We start from the raw sequence: 11926 nt of genomic DNA on the forward strand, positions 1-11926 counted from the left end.
TAATAGGTGATCAATAGTGATTTCTAAATTAGACAAGAGAATAGTCACAACTATGAATTCTTGTTAGTAAAGCTGAAGAAGGAAATGAACTGAAGATAAAAAGAGCATATTTACCTCTTATTCAATGGATTATTTTTAGATAATGGTAACTATTTCTACAAGACAGTTTATATTAATTTGTAAAAGTAAAAATAGTAAAAAAACCATCAAATTATTTTTATCAGTGAAACATTATCACTTAATCCTTGTCTGTGGTATTTTGTGATCTTTTCTCAGATATGTTTTTTTTTAATCTTTTAAAATTTACATCCAAATTAGTTAGCATATAGTGCAAAAATGATTTCAGGAGTAGATTCCTTAGTGCCCCTTACCCATTTAGACCATCCCCCCTCCCACAACCCCTCCAGTAACCCTCAGTTTGTTCTCCATATTTATGAGTCTCTTCTGTTTTGTCCCCTTCCCTGTTTTTATATTATTTTTGTTTCCCTTTCCTTATGTTCATCTGTTTTGTCCTTTAAAGTACTCATATGAATGAAGTCATATGATTTTTGTCTTTCTCTGACTGACTAAAGTCACTTAGCATAATATCCTCCAGTTCCACCCACGTAGTTGCAAATGGCAAGATTTCATTCTTTTTGATTGCTGAGTAATACTCCATTATATATCTATACCTATATCTATATCTATATCTATATCTATATATATATATATATATATACCACATCTTCTTTATCCATTCGTCCATCGAGGGACACTTGGGCTCTTTCCATACTTTGGCTATTGTTGATAGTGCTGCTATAAACATGGGGGTGCATGTGTCCCTTTGAAACAGTATACCTGTATACCTTGGATAAATGCCTAGTAGTGCAATTGCTGGGTCGTAGAGTAGTTCTATTTTTAGTTTTTGAGGAACCTCCATACTGTTTTCCAGAGTGGCTGCACCAGCTTGCATTCCCACCAACAATGCAAAAGAGATCCTCTTTCTCCACATCTTTGCCAACATCTGTGGTTGCCTGAGTTGTTAATGTGAGCCATTCTGACAGGTGTAAGGTGGTATCTCATGGTGGTTTTGATTTGTATTTCCCCGATGATGAGTGATGTTGAGCATTTTTTCATGTGTCGGTTGGCCATCTGGATGTCTTCTTTGGAGAAGTGTCTATTCATGTCTTTTGCCCATTGCTTCACTGGATTATTTGTTTTTTGGGTGTTGAGTTTGATAAGTTCTTTATTGATTTTGGATACTAACCCTTTATATGATGTGTCATTTGCAGATATCTTCTCCCATTCTGTCAGTTGCCTTTTAGTTTTGCTGATGGTTTCCTTCACTGTGCAGAAGTTTTTATTTTGATGAGGTCCCAGGAGTTCATTTTTGCTTTTGTTTCCCTTGCCTCCAGAGACGTGTTGAGTAAGAAGTTGCTGCGGCCAAGATCAAAGAAGTTTTTGCCTGCTTTCTCCTCAAGGATTTTGATGGCTTCCTGTCTTACATTGAGGTCTTTCATCCATTTTGAGTTTATTTTTGTGTATGGTGTAAGAAAGTGGTCCACGTTCATTCTTCTGCATGTCGCTGTCCAGTTTTCTCAGCGCCACTTGCTGAAGAGACTGTCTTTATTCCATTGGATATTCTTTCCTGCTTTGTCAAAGATTAGTTGGCCCTACGTTTGTGGGTCCATTTCTGGGTTCTCTATTCTATTTCATTGATCTGAGTGTCTGCTCTTGTGCCAGTACCATACTGTCATGACGATTACAGCTTTGTAGTATAGCTTGAAGTCTGGGATTATGATGCCTCCTGCTTTGGTTTTCTTTTTCAAGAATGCTTTGGCTATTCAGGGTCTCTTATGCTTCCATACAAATTTTAGGATTATTTGTTCTAGTTCTGTGAAGAATGCTGGTGTTACTTTGATAGGGATCACATTGAATATGTAGATTGCTTTGGGTAGTATCAACATTTTAACAATATTTGTTCTTCCAATCCAGGAGCATGGAATCTTTTTCCATTTTTTTGTGTCTTCTTCAATTTCTTTCATAAGCTTTCTATAGTTTTCAGTGTATAGATTTTTCACCTCTTTGGTTAGATTTATTCCTAGGTATTTTACGGTTTTTGGTGCAACTGTAAATGGGATCAATTCCTTGATTTCTCTTTCTGTTGTTCATTGTTGGTGTATAGGAATGCAACTGATTTCTGTGCATTGATATTATATCCTGCAACTTTGCTGAATTCATGAATCAATTTTAGCCATTTTTTGGTGGAATCTTTTGGGTTTTCCATATAGAGTATCATGTCATCTGTGAAGAGTGAAAGTTTGACCTCCTCCTGGCCATTTTGGATGCCTTTTATTTCTTTGCGTTGTCTGATTGCCGAGGCTAAGACTTCCAATACTATGTTGAATAACAGTGGCGAGAGTGGACATCTCTGTCTTGCTCCTGACCTTGGGGGAAAAGCTGTTAGTTTTTCCCCATTGAGGATGATATTAATATTGGGTCTTTCATATATGGCTCTTATGATCTTGAGGTATGATCCTTCTATCCCTACTTCTTGAGGGTTTTTATCAAGAAATGACGCTGTATTTTGTCAAATCCTTTCTCTACATCTATTGAGAGGATCATGTGGTTCTTGTCCTGTCTTTTATTGATGTGATGAATCACATTGATTGCTTTGTGGATACTGAACCAGCCCTGCATTGCAGGTATAAATCCCACTTGGTCATGGTGAATAATTTTTTTAATGTATTGTTGGATCCAGTTGGATAATATCTTGTTGAGGATTTTTGCATCCATGTTCATCAGGGAAATTCATCTATAGGTCTCCTTTTTAGTGGGGTCTCTGGTTTTGCAGTCAAGATAATGCTGGCTTCACAGAAAGAGTTTGGAAATTTTCCTTCCATTTCTATTTTTTGGAACAGCTTCAAGAGAATAGGTGTTAACTCTTCCTTAAATGCTTGGTAGAATTCCCCTGGAAAGCCATCTGGCCCTGGACTCTTGTTTCTTGGCAGATTTTTGATTACTAATTCTATTTCCTTACTGGTTATGGGTCTAATCAAATTTTATATTTCCTCCTGTTTCAGTTTTGGTGGTGTATATGTTTCTAGGAATTTTTCCATTTCTTCCAGATTGCCCACTTTATTGGCATATAATTGCTCATGATATTCTCTTACTATTGGTTTTATTTCTGTTGTGTTGATTGTGATATCTCCTCTTTCATTCTTGGCTTTATTTATTTGGGTCCTTTCCTTTTTCTTTTTGATCAAACCGGCTAGTGCTTTTTCAATTTTGTTAACACTTTCAAAGAACCAGCTTCTGGTTTCATTGATCTGTTCTACTGGTTTTTTGGTTTTGATAGCATTAATTTCTGCTCTAATCTTTATTATTTCCTGTCTTCTGCTGGTTTTGCATTTTATTTGCTGTTCTTTTTCCAGCTCCTTAAAGTGTAAGGTTAGGTTGTGTATCTGAGATCTTTCTTTCTTCTTTAGGAAGCCCTGGATTGCTATATACTTTCCTCTTATGACTGCCTTTGCTGCGTCCCAGAGGTTTTGGATTGTGGTGCTATCATTTTCATTGACTTCCATATACTTTTTAATTTCCTCTTTAACTGCTTGGTTAGCCCATTCATTCTTTAGTAGGATGTTCTTCAGTCTCCAAGTATTTGTTTTCTTTCCAAATTTTTTCTTGTGGTTGATTTTGAGTTTCATAGCGTTATGGTCTGAAAATATTCACGGTATGATCTGGATCTTTTTGAACTTACTTAGGGCTGATTTGTGTCCCAGCATATGGTCTATTCTGGAGAACGTTCCATGTGCACTGGAGAAGAATGTATTCTGCTGCTTTAGGATGAAATGTTCTGAATATATCTGTTAAGTCCATCTGGTCCAGTGTGTCATTCAAGGCCATTGTTTCCTTGTTGATTTTTTGATTAGATGACCCGTCCACTGCTGTGGGTGGGGTGTTGAAGTCTCCTACTATTATGGTATTACTATCAATGAGTTTCTTTATGTTGGTGATTCATTGATTTATATATTTTTTGTGCTCTACATTTGGCACATAAATGTTTACAATTGTTAGGTCTTCTTGGTGGATAGACCCTTTGATTATGGTATAATGCCCTTCTGCATCTCTTGATACAGTCTTTATTTTAAAGTCTAAGTTGTCTGATATATGTATGGCTACTCTGGCTTTCTTTTGTTGACCATTAGCATGATAGATGGTTCTCCATCCCCTTATTTTCAGTCTGAAGGTATCTTTTGGTCTAAAGTGGGTCTCTTGTAAACAGCATATAGATGGATCTTGTTTTCTTATCCATTCTGTTACCCTATGTCTTTTGATTGGAGCATTGAGTCCATTGATGTTTAGAGTGAGTATTGAAAGATATCAATTTATTGCCATTATGATGCTTGTAGAGTTGGAGTTTCTGGTGGTGTTCTCTGGTCCTTTCTAATCTTTGTTGCTTTGGGTATTTATATATATGTATGTATATATATATTTTCATATTTTCTCCCCTCAGAGAGTCCCCCTTAAAATTTCTTGCAGGGCTCGTTTAGTGGTCACAAACTCCTTTAATTTTTGTTTGTCTGGGAAACTTTTTACCTCTCCTTCTATTTTGAACGACAGCCTTGCTGGATGAAGAATTCTTGGCTGCATATTTTTCTGATTCAGCACACTGAATATATCCTGCCACTCCTTTCTGGCCTGCCAAGTTTCTGTGGATAGGTCTGCTTCAAACCTGATCTGTCTTCCCTTGTATGTTAGGGACTTTTTTACCCTTGCTGCTTTCATGTTTCTCTCCTTGCCTGAGTGTTTTGTGAATTTGACTATGATATGCCTTGTTGATGGTCAGTTTTTGCTGAATCTGATGGGGGTCCTCTGTGCTTCCTGGATTTTGATGTCTGTGTCTTTCCCCAGGTTAGGAAAGTTTTCTGCCATGATTTGCTCACATAACCCTTCTGCCCCTATTTCTGTCTCTTCCTCTTCTGGGACCCCTATGATTCTGATGTTGTTCCTTTTTAATGAGTCACTGATTTCTCTAATTCTTAAATTGTGCTCTTTTGCCTTAATCTCCCTCTTTTTTTCTTCTTCATTATTGTCTATAAGTTTGTCCTCTATATCGCTGATTCCCTGTTCTGCCTCATCCATCCTTGCTGCTGCTGCATCCATCCGTGATTCCAGCTCAGTTATAGCATTTTTAATTTAATTTGGGCATTTCTTCTTTTATCTCTGCAGAAAGGAATTCTAATCTACTTTTGACTCCAGCTAGTATTCTTATTATCGTAATTCTAAATTCTGGTTCAGACATCTTGCTTTTATCTGTGTTGGTTAAATCCCTGGCTGTTGTTTCTTCGTGCTCTTTCTTTTGGGGTTAATTCCTTCGTTGTGTCATTTTGAAGGGAGAAAAGGAATTAATGAGGTAGAAAAATTGAAATTAAAAAATATTAAAATTAAAAATTATTAAAATTAAGAATTAAAACACACACACACAGAAGTCAAATAGATGATGCTAGATCCTAGGTGTGTTTTGGTCTGGGTGTTGAAAGTGGTTTGACAGATTAGAGAAGAAAAAGGGTCGGGGGGGAGAAAAAAAAAGGAAATCGTTTGAGAATTTGATAAAATTAATACACTGAAGTAGACGAAAATGAGATGATGGGGGTAAAATATAATTTGAAAAAATATACACAAAAGTAAAGAATATAGTAGAAAAAAATTAAAGAAAAATATTTTTAATAAAAATTAAAAATAAATATGAATTTTTTCTTTTTCTGCATTCAAGAAAAAAGTAAAGAATTAAAAAAGAAAAAAGATTAAAAAAGGAAAGAATAAAAGGAAATCTCTTGAATATTTGAAAAAGGCAATACACTGTAGTATAATAAAATAAAATGATGCAAGTAAAATAGAATTTGAAAAAATTTACATAAAACAAAAATATAGTAAAAAATTAAATAAAAATATTTTTAAGAAATTGAAAGTAAAAATGAATTTTTTCTCTTTCTGCATTCAAGAAAAAGAAAAGAAACGAAAAAGAAAAAAAAAGAAAAAGAAAGAAAAAATAAGAAAGAAATTGTTTGAAATTTTGAAAAGGTGAATACACTGAAGTAGACTAGAATAAAATGATGGAAGTAAAATAGAATTTGAAAAAATTTACACAAAAGTAAAAAGATAGTAGTAAGAATTAAAGAAAAATATTTTCAACAAAAATTGAAAATAAAAATGAATTTTTTCTCTTTCTTTATTCAAGAAAAAGAAGCCCAAAAGAGAAAACAAAAAAAAAAAAAGAAAGTTGAATAGATGAACCTACTAACAGATTGACATAGGACTGAAATTACTCTGTTTTCCCCTAGAAGTCAGTCTATGTAGCTCTTTATAGTCCATAAATTAAGCGGGCAGTGAGACTTGTGTTCTTGAAGAGGGAAGTTGGCCCAGTTGGGCGGAGCTCAGTGTAATAACTCCGCTCTCCACTAGATGGCGCTGCTAGCCTACTGGGGTGGATTGTTGCGGGGCTCGCAGGTGCGTTTGCGCATGCGCGGGATTGTTGAAAATGGCGCCAGCCAGCTTCCCAATCTGTTCTTCCGGATCAGCAGTCGTGCATCCGTCCTCTGTCTTCAGCTCTCCTCCACTCCCCGCTTTTTCATTCTCCGTGACCAGGCCCCAGGCAATACCTCTCTCCCAAGTTTTGTCTCTGATGCGCCTGTTTTCCCTGGCTCCTTACTTCCGAAGGACTGCGATTTTGACCCGTTCTGCCCCTGTGTGGGAGGGTCTCACTGAGCAATGGCCAAATGTCAGCTGCACCCAGGAACACTTGCTGGAGCCTGCTGCTGCCAGCGCCCTGAGACTGCGGCCAGGTGCCAGCCGCCTTAGAAAAAGTTTGCGAGACAGTGTAGCAGCAGCATTTCAGGGATTATGGAAAATCACAACACACATCTGGCACCAGGCTTCACCCTTAACAACCTTGCCCCAGCACCAGCGAATGTGGCTGTTTTCTGGGGTCTGCTGGGCCTGGTGGCTTCAACAGTCTCTACCAAATGTCCTTCCAGCAGTGGAACCGCTTTTCCCTGTGTGGCCCGAGAACCTCCCGGACCCCACTCTGCTCCTGAGGATTCGCCCTTCCCACCAGAGCACCACCAGGTATGGAGCTGCGGAGTTGCAGCCTTTGTTCTCCCTTTGTTTACAGTCTTAATGGAATTTAAACTCTCTCCATTCTCCTTTCTCCCTTTTTAGTTTAGTCCCTGTGGCTGTTCCCAATTTTCCACCTTCTCTCCAGCTGCTTTTGGAGAGGGGTGCTTTTCCCATATTCTCCCCCCCTCCCCAGTCTCTGTCCTCTCCCCGCCCTCAAATGCAGTTCTTTACCTTTTGCGGCTTCTTGCTCCCCAAGTTCAGTGTTCTGCGCCGCATACATGCTGAATTCTGTGGTTCAGGTTGTGCAGATTGTTGTGTTAATCCTCCAGTCAGTTTTCTAGGTGTGTAGGATGGTTTAGTGTCGGTCTGGTTGTATTTCATGCACACGAGACACACAAAAAACTTCCATGCTGTTCTGCTATCTTGGCTCCTCCCCTAATATTCACCCAGATATGTTTTTAGCACAGATTTCAACAACTTATTTTTCATATTTTATAACAAAAACTTTGTTAAAAAGAACTTTTGCCTCACAAAACTTATAGGACAAAGAACAGCATCAAGACACAAAAGTTTTTTTTTTTTTTTTTTTAACGTTTATTATTGAGAGGCAGATCATGAGCCTGGGAGGGGCAGACACAGAATCTGAAGCAGGCCCCAGGCTCCAAGCTGTCTGCAAAGAGCTCAGTGTGGGGCTTGAACTCACAAACCGTGAGATCATGATCCGAGCTAAAGTCAGACACTTAACTGAGTCACCCAGGTGCCCCAAAACACAAAAGGTTTTTTTAAATAATACATTGGGAGTTTGTGCTCATTCAGTCTAAATTGTAATTTACACAAGCCATTTACCTGCTTATACTAGACATTAGTGGTACAGGAAGGTTAGTAGATAGTTACAATATTGCTTGTTTATTTTTTTTTAAAGCTACAGAATGATGTGGAGTTAACACACTGATAACTTAGGAAAAACATGTAAAGCCCATTCACCCTAAGATAACGACAGTAAAGGAGAGAAATGAAATTAGGTTATATTATTGATTATTTTATTTATAAGTCATTGGTGCCCTTGCACTGTATAATAATTCAATTTAAATATAAATGTAAGGATCTAATGAGCAGTTATCTGGCAGATAAATAAGATCAGAAACACAAATCAAAACATGTAGTGGTGTGTGTTTAGAAAAACACTGATCTTAATCTAGAGTTGGATTGCTTGGTCTAAAAAAGGAAAATCTGAAATGACCTCTAACAGCATCACAAGACACCCAACATGACAGTATTTCTGCAGCATAATTAAAGTGTTTATACTATGGAATTGCAATAGATCTTTATCAATGTACAGGAAATACTTTTACAGTAAAACATGTAAGAATTTCATGATAATTCTTGAATAAAAATAAGATTAAAGGGAATTTTCATATAAGCATTTTAATATCTCACAAATATCTATTTTGGACATACCGGGTTCAAGGAATGAATTAATTTACTAAGCTGAATTTAGTCAGAATAACAAAAATGAAGGAAATACATTTCTGTTCTCAAGGGGGTTGAAATTTAGTGAGGAAGATTGACAAGTTATTAATACTTATAGCAGAGAAAGCAGTAAGTGTTAGGATGCAGTCTACCATAGAGATGAAGACGAATTTAGGCTTAGCCTAGATTCTAGTGTGTAATATCTGTAAAATTATTTGCAAGTTCTTTCTGAGTATCAATTTACTCGTCTTTAAACAAAATAAAACAAGACAAATACCAACAAAAGTGTAATTGTGCTATTAACATCAGGTAGGCTATGATCAGGATGAATTGAGAAAGTTTATGAAATGTGCTTATCATGGGATCTGAGCCTTAGTAAACAGTAAAAAATAATACTAGCAAGTATTATTAAAGGTATACACAAGGTCTGAGAGCACAGATTAAAAAAAAATCAATGATTTCTGATTATGAATATTGTAATGATTAGTTCAAAATCATGATCCAATGCAAGTATTAAATATTTTCTTAAGTATATTTTAGCATCTACATATTCCTTCCCATAGTTTCTTAGAACATATTTTGGAGAAATTTCACTTTAAAAATATTGTCTTGGAAAATAATGAAGTTATTTTTCATACTATTTATGATAAATCATCTTAATAATGCTGTAATGTGAATTTCAAGAGCTTAACTGAATAAATCCTTTTTAAAAAAAATACTAATTTATTTATTTATTTATTTAGAGAAAGAGAGTGTGTGCAAGAGTTGGGGAGGGGCAGAGAGAGAGGAAGAGAGAGAGGGAGAAAGAGAAAGTCTCAAGCAAGCTCCACTCCATCAGCACATGAACCATGAGATCATGACCTGAACCAAAATCATGAGAAGGACACTTAACTAGCTGAGCCACTCAGGAGCTCCAATAAATCCATTTTTTTAACCAGTTAAATAAATTCTCAGGTTAAAAGTGATCCACGTAATCTAGTATTTATCATAGCTTGAATATATACAAGGAGTTCTTAAACATATCGCATATTCCTTTTTTATATGGTACTCTAATATGACAATGCTATTTTCATATTGTGGTAAAGCATTGCAATAAGGAATTACATAAACTAGCTAAGAACTTACTGACCAACATTTTATAAACACGAGTTGAAACATAATTATTGAACAATTGCTTGTATATTGTATAACAAAATGCTTTTTGACTTTATAAACAACAATTTAAAAGGGATACATAATACCTACTTTAATACATATTTCTATTATATAAGGATCTCCTGGCTGAAAAGGAAATGATAGACACGCAAGGAAGTGGTTAATTCTCATCCAGGAATTAATGGTGCACCTGAACCAGGTAGCCAGAATGACCCCAAGTACACACCCCAAGGGTTCAAATTTTATGTGGCAATCTTTAAGATCCAGACAGTCTGAGTGACATAGTCTGTGCTCTTGGTGCCCTACGTGCCATAAATAATTACACAGGTGCAATTGCAAGAGAGCTATAAATGAGAATCACTCTAAGTTAATTCCTATAGGCTGAGAATTTTCCATAATTACAGAAAGCTCAGAGTGGATTTTGAGATCTGGCCAAGTATTCACAGCAATTCACTCTGGGGCCAAGACAGTCTGTCTCCTGACTCCCAGATAAGGTCAGATACAAAGAACAGCCTCCCCTAGGGAACCACCTGAAAAATTGCAAAATTGTTTCTTCAACTTGTGCATTTGAGCAGCTAAAAAGTCATGAAATTTCAGTAGCAATAAGTATAAAAAGGAAGACAATTAGTTACAGTTATATTTTTTACAGTTACATTTTAATAAATGTAATTGTAATTCATGCAAGTGAAGATATTTTGGTTTGTTTAAAATAGCTTTAGAAAGAGTCATTTTTGGCACAGAAAAACACCTCAACAAATTATAAACTTGGACACTTGATTAGTGATATTTAGGGCTTTGGACCATGCTGTTTTCTTTATTCAGAATACTCTTCACATGGTTAACATATTATTAATAGTTCCTGTGTCAGCTCTGAGTCACCTCTTCAATTTTTTAAAATATTTATTTATTCATTTTGAGAGAGAGCTAGAGAGAGCAAGTGGGAGAGGAGTAGAGAGAGAGGGAGAGAGAGAATTCCAAGCAGGCTCCACACTGTCAGCACAGAGCCCTACACAGGACTCCATCTCACAAACTGTGATCATGACCTGAGTCGAAATCAATAGTCAGACACTCAACCACCTCAGCCACCCAGGTGCCCCTATGTCACCTCTTCAGAGAGATTCTCCTTGACTCTGTCCTCTGAGTTATCTTCCCTATCATCAGAATAATGAGTGCTTTCAAAAATGTATCTCCATGAACAATTATTTTATTATTTGTTCATTTGTCTTCCCTGCTTTCCCCCCTCTCCCATTTAGAATGTAAGCTATATGAGGCAACAAACCATGTCTAATTTATTCATCATTGTTCTAGTAGAGTTACAGAGAAGGTAGCTTACATGGACAAATATTTGTTGCATTAACTAACTGAAAGACAGGCATTCAGCTTCAGAGGAATTGTACACAGCCAGTACTTTTTATCCCTAGAGCAACCAAAAGAAAGTGCTACAAAGAGCTATAAGTAAAATGATAGAGATGAAAATGGAATCCTTAAAAATGCTAAATTGACTTATAGTAAAGCAGAAATGAGAAAAAGAGGGGAAAAGAACATAGGGATAAATAAAGAAACAAATACAAGACAGTAAACTTAAACACAAACCCATCAATAATAGCCTTAAATATAAATTAACTAAACATTTAAAGTCAGAGATACTCAGACTGGATATAGAGCAAGATTCAGCTAAATGTTGTTTATATTTTAAATATAAAGCCACAGATGTACTAAAAATAAAGGGCAGAAATATTCTTTCTTAAAAAATGTTTATTTTGAGAGAGAGAGAGAGAGAGAGAGAGAGCAGGGGACGGGCAAAGAGGGAGACAGAGAGAGAGAAAGAGAAAGAATCTTAAGCAGATGCCACACTGTCAGTGCTGAGCTGGATGTCGGGCTCAATCTCACAAACTGTGAGATCATGATCTGAGCTAAAATCAAGAATGGGGTACTCAAACAACTGAGTCACCCAGGGGCCCCAAAGATGGAAATATTCTTAAACAATTCAATAACAAAATTATTGACTATGTTAATATAAGGGACATTTTGTAATATTAACAGACTCAATTCATTAAGAATGTAATGATCATAACTCTGCATTATGTAATAATAGAGCTAAAAACTAGAAATAAATTGATAACCAAAGAGGGAAATGGACAAATTCACAGCCAAAGTTAGAGAAGTTTTAGACTCATCTTTTAATAATTTATAGAGACAAAAT

Source organism: Neofelis nebulosa, chromosome 14, assembly GCF_028018385.1.
Source record: "Neofelis nebulosa isolate mNeoNeb1 chromosome 14, mNeoNeb1.pri, whole genome shotgun sequence".
Taxonomy (NCBI): domain Eukaryota; kingdom Metazoa; phylum Chordata; class Mammalia; order Carnivora; family Felidae; genus Neofelis; species Neofelis nebulosa.